The sequence below is a fragment of the Nicotiana sylvestris genome, chromosome 5, assembly GCF_000393655.2.
Source record: "Nicotiana sylvestris chromosome 5, ASM39365v2, whole genome shotgun sequence".
Taxonomy (NCBI): Eukaryota; Viridiplantae; Streptophyta; class Magnoliopsida; order Solanales; family Solanaceae; genus Nicotiana; species Nicotiana sylvestris.
In genome coordinates, this window is record NC_091061.1 from 77,837,117 (window position 1) to 77,860,747 (window position 23,631).

The 23,631-nt window shown below is 43.7% G+C and overlaps 1 long non-coding RNA gene across 7 annotated transcripts; it reads right to left on the bottom strand.

Moving 5' to 3' along the window:
* Positions 1–18,961: 18,961 nt before the first annotated feature.
* Positions 18,962–22,261, bottom strand: LOC104232750 (uncharacterized). 7 transcript variants are annotated; one of them, XR_712417.2, is made up of 3 exons: positions 22,110–22,261; positions 20,776–22,006; positions 18,962–20,665 (listed from the first exon to the last, which is right to left on the bottom strand). It is a non-coding gene; the product is annotated as an uncharacterized lncRNA (long non-coding RNA). The 7 variants fall into 7 exon arrangements; XR_011407614.1 differs by having other exon boundaries at positions 20,776–21,084; positions 21,931–22,261; XR_712422.2 differs by having other exon boundaries at positions 20,776–21,084; positions 21,505–22,261.
* Positions 22,262–23,631: the final 1,370 nt, after the last annotated feature.

The following is a 23,631-nucleotide window of genomic DNA, read 5'->3' on the forward strand; positions in this document are numbered from 1 at the left end:
AACATTGGGCACACAAACTCGCCCCTGCAATCTCAATACACCATCATCATCTAAGGTTACTTTCTTGGCACCTCCACGCTGCACCGTGTCTCTCAAGACACACAAATGGGGATCCTCAAACTGCCGCTCGCGGATACGCTCTAATAGTGAGGAACGAGCAACCGTGCAAGCTAACACTCTGCTAGGCTCAGAAATATCCAACCTCACAAGACGATTGGCCAAGGCCTGAACATCCAAAGCAAGCGATCTCTGGCTGACTGGAATATAAGCAAGACTACCCATGCTGGCGGACTTCCTGCTCAATGCATCGGCCACCACATTGGCCTTCCCCGGGTGGTATAAGATAGTAACATCATAATCCTTTAGCAACTCTAACCACCTCCTCTGCCTCAAATTCAACTCTTTCTGCTTGAACAGATACTGAAGACTTTTGTGATCAGTGTAAACCTCACACATCATGCCATATAAGTAATGCCTCCAGATCTTCAAGGCATGAACAATGGCTGCCAACTCGAGATCATGAACCAGATAATTCTTCTCGTGGATCTTCAACTGCCTCGAAGCATAAGCAACGACTTTGCCTTCTTGCATCAACACTGCACCAAGCCCAATACGAGACGCATCACAATAGACCGTATATGGCCCTGAACCTGTGGGCAAAACCAATACTGGTGCCGTAGTCAGAGCCGTCTTGAGCTTCCAAAAGCTCGCCTCACACTCGTCAAACCACCTGAACTGGACACCCTTCTGGGTCAATCTGGTCATAGGGGCAGCAATGGATGAAAACCCCTCCACGAACCGACGGTAGTAACCTGCTAACCCCAGGAAACTCCGAATATCCGTAGCCGAAGCTGGTCGAGGCCAGTTCTTGACTGCCTCTATCTTCTTCGGGTCTACCTGAATACCTGCTGCTGATACGACATGACCCAGGAATGCGACCGAACTCAACCAAAACTCGCACTTTGAGAACTTAGCATACAACTGACTATCCTTTAGGGTCTGAAGGACCACTCTGAGGTGCTGCTCATGCTCCTCCTGACTGCGGGAGTATATAAGAATATCGTCAATGAAGACTATCACGAACAAGTCCAAATAAGGTCTGAACACTCGGTTCATCAACTCCATGAACGCTGCTGGGGCATTAGTCAATCCAAATGACATGACCAAAAACTCATAGTGCCCATACCGAGTGCGAAATGCTGTCTTAGGGACATCAGACGCCCTAATCCTCAGCTGGTGTTAGCCAGATCTCAAATCTATCTTTGAAAATACCCTCGCACCCTGAAGCTGGTCGAATAAATCGTCGATCCTCGGCAGTGGGTACTTATTCTTAATTGTAACCTTGTTCAATTGTCGGTAATCGATGCAAATTCTCCTCGAACCATCCTTTTTCTTAACAAACAACACCGGCGCACCCCAAGGTGAAACACTGGGTCTAATGAAACCTTTCTCAAGCAAATCCTGCAACTGTTCCTTTAACTCTTTCAACTCCGGCGGGGCCATACGATATGGCGGGATAGAAATGGACTGAGTGCCCGGAGCCAAATCAATACAAAAGTCGATATCCCTGTCGGGCGGCATACCCGGCAAGTCTAAAGGGAAAACCTCAGGAAACTCCCGAACAATGGGCACAGAATCAATAGAAGGGGCCTCCGCGCTAGAATCGCGAACATATGCCAAGTAGGCCAAACATCCCTTCTCGACCATACGTCGAGCTTTCACATACGAGATAACACTGCGGGTACAATGACCAGAAGTCCCCCTCCACTCTAAACGGGGTAAATCCGGTAAGGCTAAGGTCACGGTCTTGGCATGGCAATCCAAGATAGCATGGTACGGGGATAACCAATCCATCCCCAATATAACATCAAAGTCGACCATGTCCAAAAACAACAAATCAACACGGGTCTCAAGACCCCCAAACACTACGATACAAGAACGATGAACTTGGTCGACCACAATAGAGTCACCCACCGGTGTTGACACATAAACAGGAATACTCAACGAGTCACTAGGCATAACCAAATAGGGTGCAAAATAGGACGACACATATGAATACGTAGATCCAGGATCAAATAGCACAGAAGCATCCCTATCACAGACTAGAATAGTACATGTAATCACAGCATCTGATGACTCAGCCTCTGGCCTAGCTTGCAAAGCATAACAACGGGGTTGGGCCCCACCTCCCTAAATCATATCCCTGGGATGATCTGCTGCTGGTTGACCCCTACCTCTAGCGGTCGGAGCTCCACCTCTAAGACCTCTACCTCCACCTCTATGTCCTCTACCCCCGCCTCTAGCTAGCTGGGCAGGCTGTGGGGCAACTGGTGCCTGGATCATTGGGCGAGAACCCTGCTGCTGCGAGCTGCTGAAAGCTCGAGGGCAATATCTGGCAATGTGACTCACATCACCGCAAGTATAACAAGCACTCGGCTGCTGAGAAAAACAAAGTGGTGGTGCAGTGATAGGTGCTGATGGTGAACTGAAGAGATGTTGGTCAGAATACTGCGGCTGAGAACCACGACCACCTGGTGTACCATGAGAAGCCTGGAGAGCTGACTGAAAGGGCCTCGAAGGATGGCCTCTACCATAAGAATCCCTACCTCCAGACGAGGTACCACTGAATCTACCAGAATGACGGGGCCTCTTATCAGACCCATGACCACCTCCCTGAGCAAGTGCCATCTCTATCCGGCGGGCACCATCTGCCGCCTCCTGAAATGAAATCTCACTACCGGCACTCATGGCCATCTGAACACGGATCGGCTGGGCCAACCCATCAATAAACCTCCGCACCCTCTCTCTATCGGTGGGGAGTATCACAATGGCATGACGAGCGAGATCAATGAACCGGGTCTCATACTGGGTGACCGTCATAGGACCCTGCTGGAGACACTCAAACTGCCTGCGAAGAGTATCTCGCTGAGTAACTGGAAGAAACTTCCCCAGAAATAACTCTGAAAACTGATCCCAGGTCAATGATGGCGACCCTGCTGGCCTGGCTAAACAGAAATCCCTCCACCAAGTCTTGGCGGATCCTGCCAGGCGAAAAGTGGCGAAGTCGACCCCATTGGTCTCTACAATGCCCATAGTCCGTAGAACCTCATGACAGCTGAATATGAAATCCTGAGCATCCTCTGAGGGGGTGCCACTATATGTGGTTGTGAAGAGCTTAGTGAAACGATCAAGCCTCCACAAAGCATCTGCGGACATAGCCGCACCATCGCTAGACTGAGCCGCAATACCTGGCTGGGCTACCACAGCTGGCTGAACTGCTGGAACCTGAGCCTGAGGAGCTACCGACTCTGGAGTACGAGTATCGGGAGTCTGAACTCCTCCCCCAGCCTGAGATGTGGCTGGAGCTACGGGAAGCAAACCCGCTCTAGAAATGCCCTCCATAAAGCCTACCAGTCGGACCAAAGCGTCCTGAAGCACTGGAGTGGCTATGAAACCCTCTAGGACCTGAGCTGGGCCCACTGGAATAGCTGGGGCCGGAACCTCCTCCTCAAAATCGACCTGAGGCTCCATCGCTGGAAATGCTGCTCGGGGCTGAGCTCTGCCCCGGCCTCGGCCTCTGGCACGGCCTCGGCCTCGCCCTCTGCCCCTAATAGGGCCTGTTGCTGGGGGCTCAGGCTGTTGCGCGGTAGAAGAGGAAGCACGTGTCCTCGCCATCTGCGAAAGAACAGAGTGGAAAGACAATCAGTACTTGAGAAACAGAATCGCATGACAAGAATGAACAAGGTGAATTTTCCTAACTCAGTAGCCTCTGCGGGATAAATACAAATGTCTCCGTACCGATCCCTCAGACTCTACTGAGCTTGTCCGTGAGTTGTGAGACCTAAGTAACCTAGTGCTCTGATACCAACTTGTCACGACCCGAATTTCCCACCATCGGGTGTCGTGATGGCGCCTACTATCGGAGCTAGGCAAGCCAATTATTTAAAACACCTTTCCTTCTCTCTCTCAAACAATATAATAAATGAGACAAGATTTAAGCGGAAGACTTTAAATCTAAAGCAAATGAAAACCAAAAGTGCAGAAGTTTAATACACATCACTACCCAAGGTCTGGTGTCACTAGCTCACGGACTACTACAGAATACTACAAAGAATGTCTGAAAGGAAATACATCATGTTTGTCTGACACAAGATGAACAAACGAAAAACATGGAAAGGGACTTCGGCCTGCGAATGCCAGCTAGGCTACCTCGAGAGTTCCTGGACTGAAGATAGCTCCCAAAAATCCTACTGCTGTGGTCCACACGATCCCATAATATCATATATAAGTGGACGGCGTGCCACACGATCCCATAATATCATATATAAGTGGACGGCGTGCCACACGATCCCATAATATCATATATAAGTGGACGGCGTGCCACACGATCCCATAATATCATATATAAGTGGACGGCGTGCCACACGATCCCATAATATCATATATAAGTGGACGGCGTGCCACACGATCCCATAATATCATATATAAGTGGACGGCGTGCCACACGATCCCATAATATCATATATAAGTGGACGGCGTGCCACACGATCCCATAATATCATATATAAGTGGACGGCGTGCCACACGATCCCATAATATCATATATAAGTGGACGGCGTGCCACACGATCCCATAATATCATATATAAGTGGACGGCGTGCCACACGATCCCATAATATCATATATAAGTGGACGGCGTGCCACACGATCCCATAATATCATATATAAGTGGACGGCGTGCCACACGATCCCATAATATCATATATAAGTGGACGGCGTGCCACACGATCCCATAATATCATATATAAGTGGACGGCGTGCCACACGATCCCATAATATCATATATAAGTGGACGGCGTGCCACACGATCCCATAATATCATATATAAGTGGACGGCGTGCCACACGATCCCATAATATCATATATAAGTGGACGGCGTGCCACACGATCCCATAATATCATATATAAGTGGACGGCGTGCCACACGATCCCATAATATCATATATAAGTGGACGGCGTGCCACACGATCCCATAATATCATATATAAGTGGACGGCGTGCCACACGATCCCATAATATCATATATAAGTGGACGGCGTGCCACACGATCCCATAATATCATATATAAGTGGACGGCGTGCCACACGATCCCATAATATCATATATAAGTGGACGGCGTGCCACACGATCCCATAATATCATATATAAGTGGACGGCGTGCCACACGATCCCATAATATCATATATAAGTGGACGGCGTGCCACACGATCCCATAATATCATATATAAGTGGACGGCATGCCACACGATCCCATAATATCATATATAAGTGGACGGCGTGCCACACGATCCCATAATATCATATATATGTGGACGGCGTGCCACACGATCCCATAATATCATATATAAATGGACGGCGTGCCACACGATCCCATAATATCATATATAAGTGGACGGCGTGCCACACGATCCCATAATATCATATATATAAGTGGACGGCGTGCCAAACGATCCCATAATATCATATATAAGTGGACGGCGTGCCACACGATCCCATAATATCATATATAAGTGGACGGCGTGCCACACGATCCCATAATATCATATATAAGTGGACGGCGTGCCACACGATCCCATAATATCATATATAAGTGGACGGCGTGCCACACGATCCCATAATATCATATATAAGTGGACGGCGTGCCACACGATCCCATAATATCATATATAAGTGGACGGCGTGCCACACGATCCCATAATATCATATATAAGTGGACGGCGTGCCACACGATCCCATAATATCATATATAAGTGGACGGCGTGCCACACGATCCCATAATATCATATATAAGTGGACGGCGTGCCACACGATCCCATAATATCATATATAAGTGGACGGCGTGCCACACGATCCCATAATATCATATATAAGTGGACGGCGTGCCACACGATCCCATAATATCATATATAAGTGGACGGCGTGCCACACGATCCCATAATATAGATCGTAATATCTGACTTTTTAAATCCATCCTTCCTCAACTAACACATTCATAGTCAAGCTAACGCTCCAAAAGTCCAAAAGTACACCCATGATATATATATAAGTGGACGACGTGCCACACGATCCCATAATGTCATATATAAGTGGACGGCGTGCCACACGATCCCATAATGTCATATATAAGTGGACGACGTGCCACACGATCCCATAATATCATATATATAAGTGGACGACGTGCCACACGATCCCATAATATCATATATAAGTGGACGGCGTGCCACACGATCCCATAATGTCATATATAAGTGGACGGCATGCCACACGATCCCATAATGTCATATATAAGTGGACGGCGTGCCACACGATCCCATAATGTCATATATATAAGTGGACGGCGTGCCACACGATCCCATAATATCATATATATAAGTGGACGGCGTGCCACACGATCCCATAATATCATATATAAGTGGACGGCGTGCCACACGATCCCATAATATCATATATAAGTGGACGACGTGCCACACGATCCCATAATATCATATATAAGTGGACGGCGTGCCACACTATCCCATAATATCATATATAAGTGGACGGCGTGCCACACGATCCCATAATATCATATATAAGTGGACGGCGTGCCACACGATCCCATAATATCATATATAAGTGGACGGCATGCCACACGATCCCATAATATCATATATAAGTGGACGACGTGCCACACGATCCCATAATATCATATATAAGTGGACGGCGTGCCACACGATCCCATAATATCATATATAAGTAGACGGCGTGCCACACGATCCCATAATATCATAAATAAATGGACGGCGTGCCACACGATCCCATAATATCATATATAAGTGGACGACGTGCCACACGATCCCATAATATCGTTCATAATATCTGACTTCCTATAGTAGACCCCCTTCAGGGGAGAATAACAACTCAATACCTTTAACCCGGCAAGGGTACAGCTAACAGCCCAAAATATCCCGACAAGGGAGAGTATATATATCAGTCTACACATCCCGGCAAGGGAATATTGACAACACATTCTCCTTTTTAAATCCATCCTTCCTCAACTAACACCTTCATGTTCAAGCTAACGCTCCAAAAGTACACCAATCACAATTTTACCTCAACCGTTCACATTATATGAAACTCATCAAATAAACAAGGAGCTTGTGTCACATTGTTCGAATTAAAAGCAATCAAGACTCACGGTCATGCTAGACTCCGGTGCATAGATAACCATCACCATGCCTATACACCGTACTCCACATTAGCAAGTAGCAAATATCATCCTAATCCTATTCCCTCAAGCCAAAGTTAGAACAAACACTTACCTCGAATGCTCCAAACTCAACTCACGCTTCTAGTATAGCTTTACCTCTTGATTCCACCACCAATCCGCTCGAATCTAGTCATAAGTTACTTAATCACATTAATAATTACTAAATGAATCATCCCCAATGCATGAAAAATAGATTTTTCAAGGTTTTTCCCAAAAAGGTCAAAAATACCCCCGGACCCACGTGGTCGAAACTCGAGGTTCGGACCAACACCCGGTTACCCATTCCCCCATGAATCCAAATATATGATTTGTTTTTAAATCGGACCCCAAATTGAGGTCCAACTTCTCAATTTGTAGAAAACCTAAGTTCTACCCAAAACACCAAATTTTCCCCATGAAAATCATTGATTTGAAGTTGAAATTATGTTAAAAGATGTTAAGGAATAAAGAAATTAAGTTAGAAATCACTTACCAATCGTTTTGGGGAAGAAAAGTTGTTTGGAAAATCGCCTCTTAGGTTTTGGGTTTTTGAAAAGTGAAAAATGACTGAGATTTTCCGAACTGGTATACCTTTCTGAGGACCTGGCGCGGACTGCACAAAAATGTGTTGCGGCCGCGCCGAGTGGGAGAAAAATTGGGGCTTCTCTGAACCCTTCCAGCGCGGACCGCACTGTTTTGGTGCGTGGCCGCGCTGGTTGACCTGAAACCCTAGCCCTCAGACTCAGCCACGCGGACGACACAGAAAGGCATCACGGCCACGCGGCTCCAGCGCGGACCGCGCGGAAATGACTGCGGCCGCGCTGGTGTCTGCAACACCAGAACCTGCATTTTCTTAAGTCCAAGACCTCCCGGACCCCATTCAAAACTCACCCGAGACCTCGAGGCTCCAAACCAAACATGCACACAACCTTAAAAACATCTTACGGACTTACTCGTGCGACCAAATCGCCAAAATAACATCATATACATAGGATCAAGCCTCAAACACATGATTTTCTTTCTTCAACTTTCATAACTCAAATTCTCCATTTTTAGTCCGAAACACGTCATATGACGTCCATTTTTAGCCAAACTTTACAGATAGTGCTTAACACATATTTAAGACTTGTACCGGGCGTCGGAACCAAAATACGAGCCCGATACCTATATTTTCTAACCCCTTTTTCATTTCAAATTTTCATATCAAATTTCAGAAAAACAATTTCTTTCAAAAATTCATTTCTCGGGCTTGGGACCTCAGAATTTGATTCCGGGCACACGCCCAAGTCCCATATTTTTCTACGGACCCTCCGGGACCGTCGAATCACAGGTCCGGGTCCGTTTACCCAAAATATTGACCGAAGTCAACATTATGCATATTAATACCAAAATTCATCAAATGTTTCACATAATTCACATATTCTAACATAAAAACTTTCCGGCTACGCGCCCGAACTGCGCACGCCAATCGAGGCAACTAAAAATGAGGTTTTCAAGGCCTCGAAAGTGCGGAACAAGGAAGAACTACGGTGATGACCCTTCGGGTGGTCACATTCTCCACCTCTAAAACAACCGTTTGTCCTCGAACGGACAAAAGAAAGAAGTACCTGACTCGGGAAATAAATGAGGATAACAGCTCCGCATATCGGACTCGGACTCCCAGGTCGATGCCTCAGGAGGCTGACCTCTCCACTGAACACGCACCGAAGGAAAACCCTTCGACCTCAACTGTCGAACCTGTCGGTCTAGAATAGCCACCGGCTCCTCCTCATATGACAGATCCTTGTCCAATTGGACAGTGCTGACATCTAACACGTGCGACGGATCTCCGCGATACTTCCGGAGCATAGATACATGAAACACGGGATGCACAACTGACAAGCTAGGTGGCAAGGCAAGTCTATAAGCCACCTCTCCCACACGATCAAGAATCTCAAATGGACCGATGAACCTAGGGCTGAGCTTGCCCTTCTTCCCAAATCTCATCACGCCCTTCATAGGCGATACACGGAGCAATACCCGCTCACCGACCATGAAAGCAACATCTCTGACCTTGCGGTCTGCATAACTCTTCTGTCTGGACTGAGCTGTACGAAGTCTATCTTGAATAATACTGACCTTGTCCAAGGCTTCCTGAACCAGATCCATACCCAATAATCGAGCCTCTCCCGACTCAAACCATCCAACTGGAGACCGATATCGCCTACCATACAACGCCTCATACGGAGCCATCTGAATGTTGGACTGGTAGCTGTTGTTGTACGCGAACTCTGCTAAAGGCAAGAACTGGTCCCACGAGCCTCCAAAATCAATGACACAGGCTCGGAGCATGTCCTCAAGAATCTGAATAGTCCTCTCGGACTGACCGTCCGTCTGGGGATGAAATGTTGTACTCAACTCAACCTGGGTTCCCAACATTTGCTGAACCGCTCTCCAAAAATGCGAGGTAAACTGCGTACCCCGATCCGAAATGATAGATAAAGGCACCCCGTGAAGGTGAACAATCTCCCTGATATAAATCTCGGCTAACCTTTCGGACGAATAGGTGGCTGCAACAGGAAAAAAATGCGCTGACTTGGTCAGCCTATCAACAATGACCCAAATTGCATCAAACTTTTTCCGAGTCATCGGAAGTCCAGTAACGAAATCCATCGTAATCCTCTCCCACTTCCACTCGGGAAGTGCAATCATCTGAAATAGACCACCAGGTCTTTGATGTTCGTACTTAACCTGCTGACAATTCAAACACCGAGCCACATACACAACGATGTCTTTCTTCATCTTACGCCACCAATAGTGCTGCCTCAGATCCTGATACATCTTCGTGGCGCCCGGGGTGAATAGAATACCGAGAACTGTGGGCCTCCGCTAAGATCAACTCTCGAATCCCATCAACATTGGGCACACAAACTCGCCCCTACAATCTCAATACACCATCATCATCTAAGGTTACTTTCTTGGCACCTCCACGCTGCACCGTGTCTCTCAAGACACACAAATGGGGATCCTCAAACTGCCGCTCGCGGATACGCTCTAATAGTGAGGAACGAACAACCGTGCAAGCTAACACTCTGCTAGGCTCAGAAATATCCAACCTCACAAGACGATTGGCCAAGGCCTGAACATCCAAAGCAAGCGATCTCTGGCTGACTGGAATATAAGCAAGACTACCCATGCTGGCGGACTTCCTGCTCAATGCATCGGCCACCACATTGGCCTTCCCCGGGTGGTATAAGATAGTAACATCATAATCCTTTAGCAACTCTAACCACCTCCTCTGCCTCAAATTCAACTCTTTCTGCTTGAACAGATACTGAAGACTTTTGTGATCAGTGTAAACCTCACACGTCATGCCATATAAGTAATGCCTCCAGATCTTCAAGGCATGAACAATGGCTGCCAACTCGAGATAATGAACCGGATAATTCTTCTCGTGGATCTTCAACCGCCTCGAAGCATAAGCAATGACTTTGCCTTCCAGCATCAACACTGCACCAAGCCCAATACGAGACGCATCACAATAGACCATATATGGCCCTGAACCTATGGGCAAAACCAATACTGGTGCCGTAGTCAGAGCCGTCTTGAGCTTCCAAAAGCTCGCCTCACACTCATCCAACCACCTGAACTGGACACCCTTCTGGGTCAATCTGGTCATAGGGGCTGCAATGGATGAAAACCCCTCCATGAACCATCGGTAGTAACCTGCTAACCCTAGGAAACTCCGAATATCCGTAGCTGAAGCTGGTCGAGGCCAGTTCTTGACTGCCTCTATCTTCTTCAGGTTTATCTGAATACCTGCTGCTGATACAACATGACCCAGGAATGCGACCGAACTCAACCAAAACTCACACTTTGGGAACTTAGCATACAACTGACTATCCTTTAGGGTCTGAAGGACCACTTTGAGGTGCTGCTCATGTTCCTCCTGACTGCGGGAGTATATAAGAATATCGTCAATGAAGACTATCACGAACAAGTCCAAATAAGGTCTGAACACTCGGTTCATCAACTCCATGAACGCTGCTGGGGCATTAGTCAATCCAAATGACATGACCAAAAACTCATAGTGCCCATACCGAGTGCGAAATGCTGTCTTAGGGACATCAGACGCCCTAATCCTCAGCTGGTGGTAGCCAGATCTCAAATCTATCTTTGAAAACACCCTCGCACCCTGAAGCTGGTCGAATAAATCGTCGATCCTCGGTAGTGGGTACTTATTCTTAATTGTAACCTTGTTCAATTGTCGGTAATCGATGCACATTCTCCTCGAACCATCCTTTTTCTTAACAAACAACACCGGCACACCCCAAGGTGAAACACTGGGTCTAATGAAACCTTTCTCAAGCAAATCCTGCAACTGTTCCTTTAACTCTTTCAATTCCGGCGGGGCCATACGATATGGCGGGATAGAAATGGACTGAGTGCCCGGGGCCAAATCAATACAAAAGTCGATATCCCTGTCGGGCGGCATATCCGGCAAGTCTGAAGGGAAAACCTCAGGAAACTCCCGAACAACGGGCACAGAATCAATAGAAGGGGCCTCCGCGCTAGAATCGCGAACATACGCCAAGTAGGCCAAACATCCCTTCTCGACCATACGTCGAGCTTTCACATACGAGATAACACTGCGGGTACAATGACCAGAAGTCCCCCTCCACTCTAAACGGGGTAAATCCGGTAAGGCTAAAGTCACGGTCTTGGCATGGCAATCCAAGATAGCATGGTACGGGGATAACCAATCCATCCCCAATATAACATCAAAGTCGACCATGTCCAAAAACAACAAATCAACACGGGTCTCAAGACCCCCAAACACTACGATACAAGAACGATGAACTTGGTCGACCACAATAGAGTCACCCACCGGTGTTGACACATAAACAGGAATACTCAACGAGTCACTAGGCATAACCAAATAGGGTGCAAAATAGGACGACACATATGAATACATAGATCCAGGATCAAATAGCACAGAAGCATCCCTATCACAGACCAGAATAGTACCTGTAATCACAGCATCTGATGACTCAGCCTCTGGCCTGGCTTGCAAAGCATAACAACGGGGTTGGGCCCCACCTCCCTAAATCATATCCCTGGGATAATCTGCTGCTGGTTGACCCCTACCTCTAGCGGTCGGAGCTCCACCTCTAAGACCTCTACCTCCACCTCTATGTCCTCTACCCCCACCTCTAACTAGCTGGGCAGGCTGTGGGGCAACTGGTGCCTGGATCATTGGGCGAGAACCCTGCTGCTGCGAGCTGCTGGAAGCTCGAGGGCAATATCTGGCAATGTGACTCACATCACCGCAAGTATAACAAGCACTCGGCTGCTGAGAAAAACAAAGTGGTGGTGCAGTGATAGGTGCTGATGGTGAACTGAAGAGATGTTGGTCAGAATACTGCGGCTGAGAACCACGACCACCTGGTGTACCATGAGAAGCCTGGAGAGCTGACTGAAAGGGCCTCGAAGGATGGCCTCTACCATAAGAATCCCTACCTCCAGATGAGGTACCACTGAATCTACCAGAATGACGGGGCCTCTTATCAGACCCATGACCACCTCCCTGAGCAAGTGCCATCTCTATCCGGCGGGCACCATCTGCCGCCTCCTGAAATGAAATCTCACTACCGGCACTCATGGCCATCTGAACACGGATCGGCTGGGCCAACCCATCAATAAACCTCCGCACCCTCTCTCTATCGGTGGGGAGTATCACAATGGCATGACGAGCAAGATCAATGAACCGGGTCTCATACTGGGTGACCGTCATAGGACCCTGCTGGAGACACTCAAACTGCCTGCGAAGAGTATCTCGCTGAGTAACTGGAAGAAACTTCCCCAGAAATAACTCTGAAAACTGATCCCAGGTCAATGATGGTGACCCTGCTGGCCTGGCTAAACAGAAATCCCTCCACCAAGTCTTGGCGGATCCTAACAGGCGAAAATTGGCGAAGTCGACCCTATTGGTCTCTACAATGCCCATAGTCCGTAGAACCTCATGACAGCTGAATATGAAATCCTGAGCATCCTCTGAGGGGGTGCCACTATATGTGGTTGTGAAGAGCTTGGTGAAACGATCAAGCCTCCACAAAGCATCTGCGGACATAGCCGCACCATCGCTGGACTGAGCCGCAATACCTGGCTGGGCTGCCACAGCTGGCTGAACTGCTGGAACCTGAGCCTGAGGAGCTACCGGCTCTGAAGTACGAGTATCGGGAGTCTGAACTACTCCCCCAGCCTGAGATGTGGCTGGAGCTACGGGAAGCAAACCCGCTCTAGAAATGCCCTCCATAAAGCCTACCAGTCGGACCAAAGCGTCCTGAAGCACTGGAGTGGCTATGAAACCTTCTGGGACCTGAGATGGGCCGACTGGAACAGCTGGGGCCGGAACCTCCTCCTCAAAATCGACCTGAGGCTTCGTCGCTGGAAATGCTGCTCGGGGCTGAGCTCTGCCTCGGCCTCGGCCTCTGGCACGGCCTCGGCCTCTGGCACGGCCTCAGCCTCGCCCTCTGCCCCTAATAGGGCCTGCTGCTGGGGGCTCAGGCTGTTGCGCGGTAGAAGAGGAAGCACGTGTCCTCGCCATCTGCGAAAGAACAAAGTGGAAAGACAATCAGTACTTGAGAAATAGAATCGCATGACAAGAATGAACAAGGTGAAGTTTTCCTAACTCAGTAGCCTCTGCGGGATAAATACAAATGTCTCCGTACCGATCCCTCAGACTCTACTGAGCTTGTCCGTGAGTTTTGAGACCTAAGTAACCTAATGCTCTGATACCAACTTGTCACGACCCGGATTTCCCACCATCGGGTGTCGTGATGGCGCCTACTATCGGAGCTAGGCAAGCCAATTATTTAAAACACCTTTCCTGCTCTCTCTCAAACAATATAATAAACGAGACAAGATTTAAGCGGAAGACTTTAAATCTAAAGCAACTGAAAACCAAAAGTGCGGAAGTTTAATACACATCACTACCCAAGGTCTGGTGTCACTAGCTCACGGACTACTACAGAATACTACAAACAATGTCTGAAAGGAAATACATCATGTTTGTCTGATACAAGATGAACAAACGAAAAACATGGAAAGGGACTTCGGCCTGCGAACGCCAGCTAGGCTACCTCGAGAGTTCCTATACTGAAGATAGCTCCCAAAAATCCTACTGCTGTGGTCCGTAAGCTGCTCCCTGATCTGTGCACACAAAAAATGCACAGATTGTAGCATCAACACAAACGACCCCATGTGCTTGTAAGTGCCTGGCCTAACCCTGGCGAAGTAGTGACAAGTCTAGACAGTACCTACCACAATTAACATGTACAGATATATATACAACAAGTGCAAGAAAACAATAACAAGATAACACAAAGTAAAACTGGGAGGGGACATGCTATCGGGGAGTAACAGATAAAAATGAAATATCGGAAATAAGCAGAAGAGACTCCGGTTCCCATGATATATATATATATATATAAGTGGACGGCGTGCCACACGATCCCATAATATCATATATAAGTGGACAGCGTGCCACACGATCCATAATGTTATATATAAGTGGACGACGTGCCACACGATCCCATAATATCATATATATAAGTGGACGGCGTGCCACACGATCCCATAATATCATATATAAGTGGACGGCGTGCCACACGATCCCATAATGTCATATATAAGTGGACGGCGTGCCACACGATCCCATAATGTCATATATAAGTGGACGGCGTGCCACACGATTCCATAATGTCATATATAAGTGGACGGCGTGCCACACGATCCCATAATGTCATATATAAGTGGACGGCGTGCCACACGATCCCATAATGTCATATATAAGTGGACGGCGTGTCACACGATCCCATAATATCATATATATAAGTGGACGGCGTGCCACACGATCCCATAATATCATATATAAGTGGACGGCGTGCCACACGATCCCATAATATCATATATAAGTGGACGGTGTGCCACACGATCCCATAATATCATATATAAGTGGACGGCGTGCCACACGATCCCATAATATCATATATAAGTGGACGGCGTGCCACACGATCCCATAATATCATATATAAGTGGACGGCGTGCCACACGATCCCATAATATCATATATAAGTGGACGGCGTGCCACACGATCCCATAATATCATATATAAGTGGACGGCGTGCCACACGATCCCATAATATCATATATAAGTGGACGGCGTGCCACACGATCCCATAATATCATATATAAGTGGACGGCGTGCCACACGATCCCATAATATCATATATAAGTGGACGGCGTGCCACACGATCCCATAATATCATATATAAGTGGACGGCGTGCCACACGATCCCATAATATCATATATAAGTGGACGGCGTGCCACACGATCCCATAATATCATATATAAGTGGACGGCGTGCCACACGATCCCATAATATCATATATAAGTGGACGGCGTGCCACACGATCCCATAATATCATATATAAGTGGACGGCGTGCCACACGATCCCATAATATCATATATAAGTGGACGGCGTGCCACACGATCCCATAATATCATATATAAGTGGACGGCGTGCCACACGATCCCATAATATCATATATAAGTGGACGGCGTGCCACACGATCCCATAATATCATATATAAGTGGACGGCGTGCCACACGATCCCATAATATCATATATAAGTGGACGGCGTGCCACACGATCCCATAATATCATATATAAGTGGACGGCGTGCCACACGATCCCATAATATCATATATAAGTGGACGGCGTGCCACACGATCCCATAATGTCATATATAAGTGGACGGCGTGCCACACGATCCCATAATGTAATATATAAGTGGACGACGTGCCACACGATCTCATAATATCATATATATAAGTGGACGGCGTGCCACACGATCCCATAATATCATATATAAGTGGACGGCGTGCCACACGATCCCATAATGTCATATATAAGTGGACGGCGTGCCACACGATCCCATAATGTCATATATAAGTGGACGGCGTGCCACACGATCCCATAATATCATATATATAAGTGGACGGCGTGCCACACGATCCCATAATATCATATATAAGTGGACGGCATGCCACACGATCCCATAATATCATATATAAGTGGACGGCGTGCCACACGATCCCATAATATCATATATAAGTGGACGGCGTGCCACACGATCCCATAATATCATATATAAGTGGACGGCGTGCCACACGATCCCATAATATCATATATAAGTGGACGGCGTGCCACACGATCCCATAATATCATATATAAGTGGACGGCGTGCCACACGATCCCATAATATCATATATAAGTGGACGGCGTGCCACACGATCCCATAATATCATATATAAGTGGACGACGTGCCACATGATCCCATAATATCATATATAAGTGGACGGCGTGCCACACGATCCCATAATATCATATATAAGTGGACGGCGTGCCACACGATCCTATAATATCATATATAAGTAGACGGCGTGCCACACGATCCCATAATATCATATATAAATGGACGGCGTGCCACACGATCCCATAATATCATATATAAGTGGACGACGTGCCACACGATCCCATAATATCGTTCATAATATCTGACTTCCTATAGTAGACCCCCTTCAGGGGAGAATAACAACTCAATACCTTTAACCCGGCAAGGGTACAACTAACAGCCCAAAATATCCCGACAAGGGAGAGTATATATATCAGTCTACACATCCCGGCAAGGGAGTATTGACAACACATTCTCCTTTTTAAATCCATCCTTCCTCAACTAACACATTCATGTTCAAGCTAACGCTCCAAAAGTACACCAATCACAATTTTACCTCAACCGTTCACATTATATGAAACTCATCAAATAAACAAGGAGCTTGTGTCACATTGTTCGAATTAAAAGCAATCAAGACTCACGGTCATGCTAGACTCCGGTGCATAGATAACCGTCACCATGCCTATACACCGTACTCCACATTAGCAAGTAGCAAATATCATCCTAATCCTATTCCCTCAAGCCAAAGTTAGAACAAACACTTACCTCGAATGCTCCAAACTCAACTCACGCTTCTAGTATAGCTTTACCTCTTGATTCCACCACCAATCCGCTCGAATCTAGTCATAAGTTACTTAATCACATTAATAATTACTAAATGAATCATCCCCAATGCATGAAAAATAGATTTTTCAAGGTTTTTCCCAAAAAGGTCAAAAATACCCCCGGACCCACGTGGTCGAAACTCGAGGTTCGGACCAAAACCCGGTTACCCATTCCCCCATGAATCCAAATATATGATTTGTTTTTAAATCGGACCCCAAATTGAGGTCCAACTTCTCAATTTGTAGAAAACCTAGGTTCTACCCAAAACACCCAATTTTCCCCATGAAAATCTTTGATTTGAAGTTGAAATTATGTTAAAAGATGTTAAGGAATAAAGAAATTAAGTTAGAAATCACTTACCAATCGTTTTGGGGAAGAAAAGTTGTTTGGAAAATCGCCTCTTAGGTTTTGGGTTTTTGAAAAGTGAAAAATGACTGAGATTTTCCGAACTGGTATACCTTTCTGAGGACCTGGCGCGGACTGCACAAAAATGTGTTGCGGCCGCGCCGAGTGGGAGAAAAATTGGGGCTTCTCTGAACCCTTCCAGCGCGGACCGCACTGTTTTGGTGCGCGGCCGCACTGGTTGACCTGAAACCCTAGCCCTCAGACTCAGCCACGCGGACCACACAGAAAGGCATCGCGGCCGCGCGGCTCCAGCGCGGACCGTGCGGAAATGACTGCGGCCGCGCTGGTGTCTGCAACACCTGAACCTGCATTTTCTTAAGTCCAAGACCTTTCGGGTCCCATTTAAAACAACCTTAAAAACATCTTACGGACTTACTCGTGCGATCAAATCGCCAAAATAACATCATATACATAGGATCAAGCCTCAAACACATGATTTTCTTTCTTCAACTTTCATAACTCAAATTCTCCATTTTTAGTCCGAAACACGTCATATGACGTCCGTTTTTAGCCAAACTTTACAGATAGTGCTTAACACATATTTAAGACTTGTACCGGGCGTCGGAACCAAAATACGAGCCCGATACCTATATTTTCTAACTCCTTTTCATTTCAAATTTTCATATCAAATTTCAGAAAAACAATTTCTTTCAAAAATTCATTTCTCGGGCTTGGGACCTCAGAATTTGATTCCGGGCACACGCCCAAGTCCCATATTTTTCTACGGACCCTCCGGGACCGTCGAATCACAGGTCCGGGTCCGTTTACCCAAAATGTTGACCGAAGTCAACATTATGCATATTAATACCAAAATTCATCAAATGTTTCACATAATTCACATATTCTAACATAAAAACTTTCCGGCTACGCGCCCGAACTGTGCACGCCAATCAAGGCAACTAAAAGCTAGGTTTTCAAGGTCTCGAAAGCGCGGAACAAGGAAGAACTACGGTGATAACCCTTCGGGTCGTCACATTTCGACTGTGGAGCTGCACAACTGAGGAATATGGCGGCAAGAAAGCTCAAGTATGCAAGTTTATAAAGGAGAATGAAATATATTATAACTAGTAATTTAAACCGCGCGAATTGAAACATATCAATTATTTGGGAAATAGTCTTCATAAATTTAATCAGACAAGTATGGGAAAAAAAGAACATTAACAAAATTTATTCAATCACCATTTATTTAAATAATTCTCAAAGCAATTAGTCACGAATTTCTAAATAACTTCATGAGTTTTTTAATGTTGGTAACTAAACTATTTCCATTAATCACCAAGTGAAAAAATACAAAACATGGCAAGTTCGCAGCTAGCTAATCTCCAGGAAAACTCCAAATCCGAACTCTATACAAAATCTGCTATCTAATCTCCTGAATGAGACCTTATAGCACAAAAAGAAGAGTAAAACAAATTACAAATAAAGCTTGTGCAGCAGCCATTTCAGATCCCCCACAGCCCTGAAGTTGCATATGTCACTCTCTTGCAAGAATTTCATTGTCTCTTGCTGCAGTTTTAAATATTCTACAGTTTCTTTCTCTCCGCGGTCATGAATGAATTCTGCAAAGGTCAATTTGAATAGGCTTTCTATATATGTCTTCCCCCTTAACATGCTGTATGACGTAGTAGAAGTATTGGTTCCATGTAGTAGTAACAGCTGGTTGTATTTGCATCCAATTCGGTAGCTTGACCCACGAGTCCTTAGCAAATGCACGTTCTCCAAAAAGATTATCTATTGATTCAGTTGCAGCTTGACAAAGCACACAAGTAGAATTCACATTACGACCCCATTTCTGAAGCCTATCAACAATCTTTCAAGACATTATAAACACACTGTGAAAATGGCTTTAGGTCTAGCAATTTTTTAAATATAAGGCATCTCTAATTAACCTTCGGATAATCAAGAAGTAATTGCAAATAAACCCATTTAATTAGTTTTGAGTTGTTGCCTTCAATTCCATAGGTATCTTCCTCACACTTCTGAATGGGATAAGTAGTAAGAATGAGAGATTGATCCCACTATTCACACATTGAAGAGAAATTCAAACAAAAAAGATATTTCAATAAGAGTAAAATACTGTAATAATGTACCCAAAAGATAGCTCTAGATTATTATAATACCAAAAAAGAGGAACCAATGCATGCTTGACTTTTTCACATGATGATTAAAAAATGAATCAAATTGAACACAACTCTCACAAACATGAAAAAGGGGATGACAAAGGCATAGAGTTGTATACTCTTCAACTGCAATTCCAAGAACATCATTATGAAAATTCATGAAAAATTTCAAACGCCACAGGCTAATTGACAAAACTTCCCACTCCATATGACGAATCTTTCTCTATTGATTCACATGCCTCGACTCCTTAATATGAATTTCAATCTGAAAATATCTCAAATATAACAAATAATAAAAATAAATGCAATGACTGAAACTTAGATAAGAGGTTTCACAAAAAATTGATCTTTGATACAACTGCACTTTGAATGAAGTTTCATTCATGTAACTCAGAAAAAGCAAAAAAAGTAATGCAACAATTCTATATCCTCGACAAACAACAATATTTATCGGGTCACAAAGCACAAAATTTTCTCATCATCAGAAGAATTTAATGCATGCTTATGTATTAACCCGCTAAATACTATAAAACATAATCATAAATTAGAAACTTCAACATCTCACCTTAGTAACCAATAAAGAGTGCTCATATATAAGCACATTAAAATATAAAACAGAGACCTAAAGCAAACACTTAAACGAACTCACCTTTTTAAATCAACAGAATGCTGCATTACCGGTTTCCATTTGTTTGGTGTAACAGAAGGCTTCCCACAGTCCAATATATTGTATAGCTCATTACATACAACCTATACAAATATCATACTTTTACTTTAGAATTTATTATTTGCACGGGGCGAAGCATGTACAAGCCTAAAATTATGAAAGAAATTTGAGCAACACTAAAATTCACTGAAACCTGAATTTTGCATTATTCTCTGAAAATGCAGCTATTTAGTCATGTAGCAAAAAATTCCTGAAAGCTCAGTACATGAACTAAACAAAAAATAGTACTTCAGTAAAATAGAACTTTCATTTCCAGAAGGAGAGTAGTTGCGAAGTTACCATTTAGCCTTCCCATGAAGGAAGAAACATTTACAACCCTTGGAGACTTAGTTAATTGAAAAAGTTGAATAACTGTTTTAATCATCCTCTTCACACCAAAATAGTTTGTTTGCATGCACTCATCTGCCAACTCATTTGTTATTCCAATTGAGTTGAGATCCTCCTGATTATAGGAGAGCGAATGATAAACAAAGAGTGCACAAAAAAGTGAAAGGTTTCAATAAATTACATGTAAAAACGTGAACATGTTTTTTCGTGGTTTCTTGACTAAAGCGGAAACCTCAGGCCATTTTCATGGTTAACTATATGTATCCAAATCAAGTTGTACATATAATTAGTCTCCATTGCTTTAGATCTCTCCATCCTCTACTTTCTTATGCATCCAAAACTTACCTACTTTATGACTATAAGAACAAACCTATTATCCAAAACTATGTATCTCAAATTTATAATATATTATATGACTCAACATCACCGCCCATCCACATTTTTACAATCTGTAAGAACCAAAACTTTACAAACTTACCAAATCATCTTAGTGGATTTATTTTTAGATGATTATTTGCATCAAAATTTTCCAAACCTTATTCTAAGACCACTTTTATTTTCCTTCACTTTCGTTCTCCATATACCATTTGCAGTTAATCCCGGTAGACCAACAAAGAGTAAATTCTGGTCAACAAAAAGCAGAAAATAGGGTGAAAAATACATTGAAGAAACAGCAAGGCTAAATAATCCATATGGGTAATTACAGGAGAGAAACAAAATGTAAACGAATTACGAAAGATTAAGTAAACACAAAAGAAAATTAACTAATGTTAATTAAGTGGTAAGAAAGTAGAAACAATGAGCAACTAATCAAAGATAACTACTATTGCTTTAGAAACCTTACCAAATTCGTAAGTTTGTGTTAGTGTCTCAGCTCCAACAGTAAGCACATTAACTAAATAGAAGCAGATCTTAATACAAAAAGTTAACTTAGAAGAAAAGGAGAGAAGGATAACATTACCAACTAATAATAATAGTGGTTGATCTTTTCCTCCAATTACTGAAAAAGTTGCTTCTCTTCCATTTTGTGATCGAATCTACAAGAAATTGAAGCGAAATAATAGAAAACTTGAAAAATTGGTGACATCATGTACTGAAAAGACAGTCCAAAATTGTTTTGCCTAGTAAAAAGAAACATACAGAGCAAAAAGTGAAGAATATCAGGTTTGATGCAGAAATTTTGGATCATAAATTTCAGAAGATATACACCATTTTGTGATATATTTTTGTAAGAAGGGAAAAAGTTACCAGTGGGGTCGATGGATTTTCAGTGGTCAAAAGGAAGAGATCGTTTATACTGAAGAATGAAATACATGAAAGAGACTTTTTTTACCATGGAAGAGAGAGGCAGCCATCACGAAGAAACAGTTTGGTAAAGGGACTATCAATGAAGGGAAAGGAAACGTTTACTCTTCTCCAATAAGCTAACCGTTGGGAGGTTTAATAGTTAATTAATTGAAAAAAATAGGATAAAGCCTAAAAAATTTGAGGAAAAAGATAAAAGAGAATTCTGATCATTGAGGTTTGCCACGTCACCGGGCGTATGCCCCTCAATTATATATATATATATATATAGAGAGAGAGAGAGATTTTAAGAGAGATATGACCAAAATCTACCTCTCTTAATTCCTCTTCTAAGTGTGACACCTAGGCACAACTTTAAGAGTCATTACATTGAATTGGCGGGTGCTGTCACGTGGAAGTGGGAAAGATTATCCAAACATTGAATTAATTAATTAGATAATGACCTCTTATCCTATAATTAATCAATTACCACGTAATTAAAAATTATCCCAAATTACTCAAAATACTACTCACTTTTAATACACTTTATATATCATAATATAATATACTTTACTATCATGATGATGTGGTACCATACAAAATAAATACATACAGTTATTATTTCATTAAAACATCCATATAAAAAATGCACATATTTTCTCAACTTCTAATTTTCCTAATCTCATATAAAGAGTACAAATTTTCGTAAGCTTAATTCTTAAAATGGTATAAAACAAAAAGATAACTTTATTTTCTTGTGAAAAATAATTCATATCTTTACAATAAAGAAAATCTCATAAGCTTTTCTCATATTAGGTGTATAATTTAAAACATATTCGAAAGTAGTAATATTAATAAATATAAGAAATCATTTTTTTTTTCAAACTATTTTACAAAAATATTTCACTCAAAATACCATATCAAACACATATAACGGTGTCAATGTTGTTAAACTTACGGGGTGTAACATGCACACAAGTCTAAAAATATCATACGGACTTGCTCGTGCAATCAAATCATCAATATAACATCAACAACTACGAATTTAACCTCAAATTCATGAAATTCTTTACAACTCGTTTGGATGGTTGTTACGCATTGTATCGTATCGTATTGTTACTTTAAATACAATGTTTGTTTTGATTGTTACTTAAATTTTATTGTATCGTATCGTTAAATCTGTCGTTACATAACGACGAATTGTACCACTTTATGTAACGACCGATTTGGTATGGTCGCATCGTTACCTTGTCTTTTTCTCTCAAACTCACCCTTTATTATTATTAAATTATTTTATTTTATCATTTACCCTATCTTTTTATATAGTAATTTTACCTTGCATCATAATTTTTCTTTATAATATTGCAAGTTTATTCTT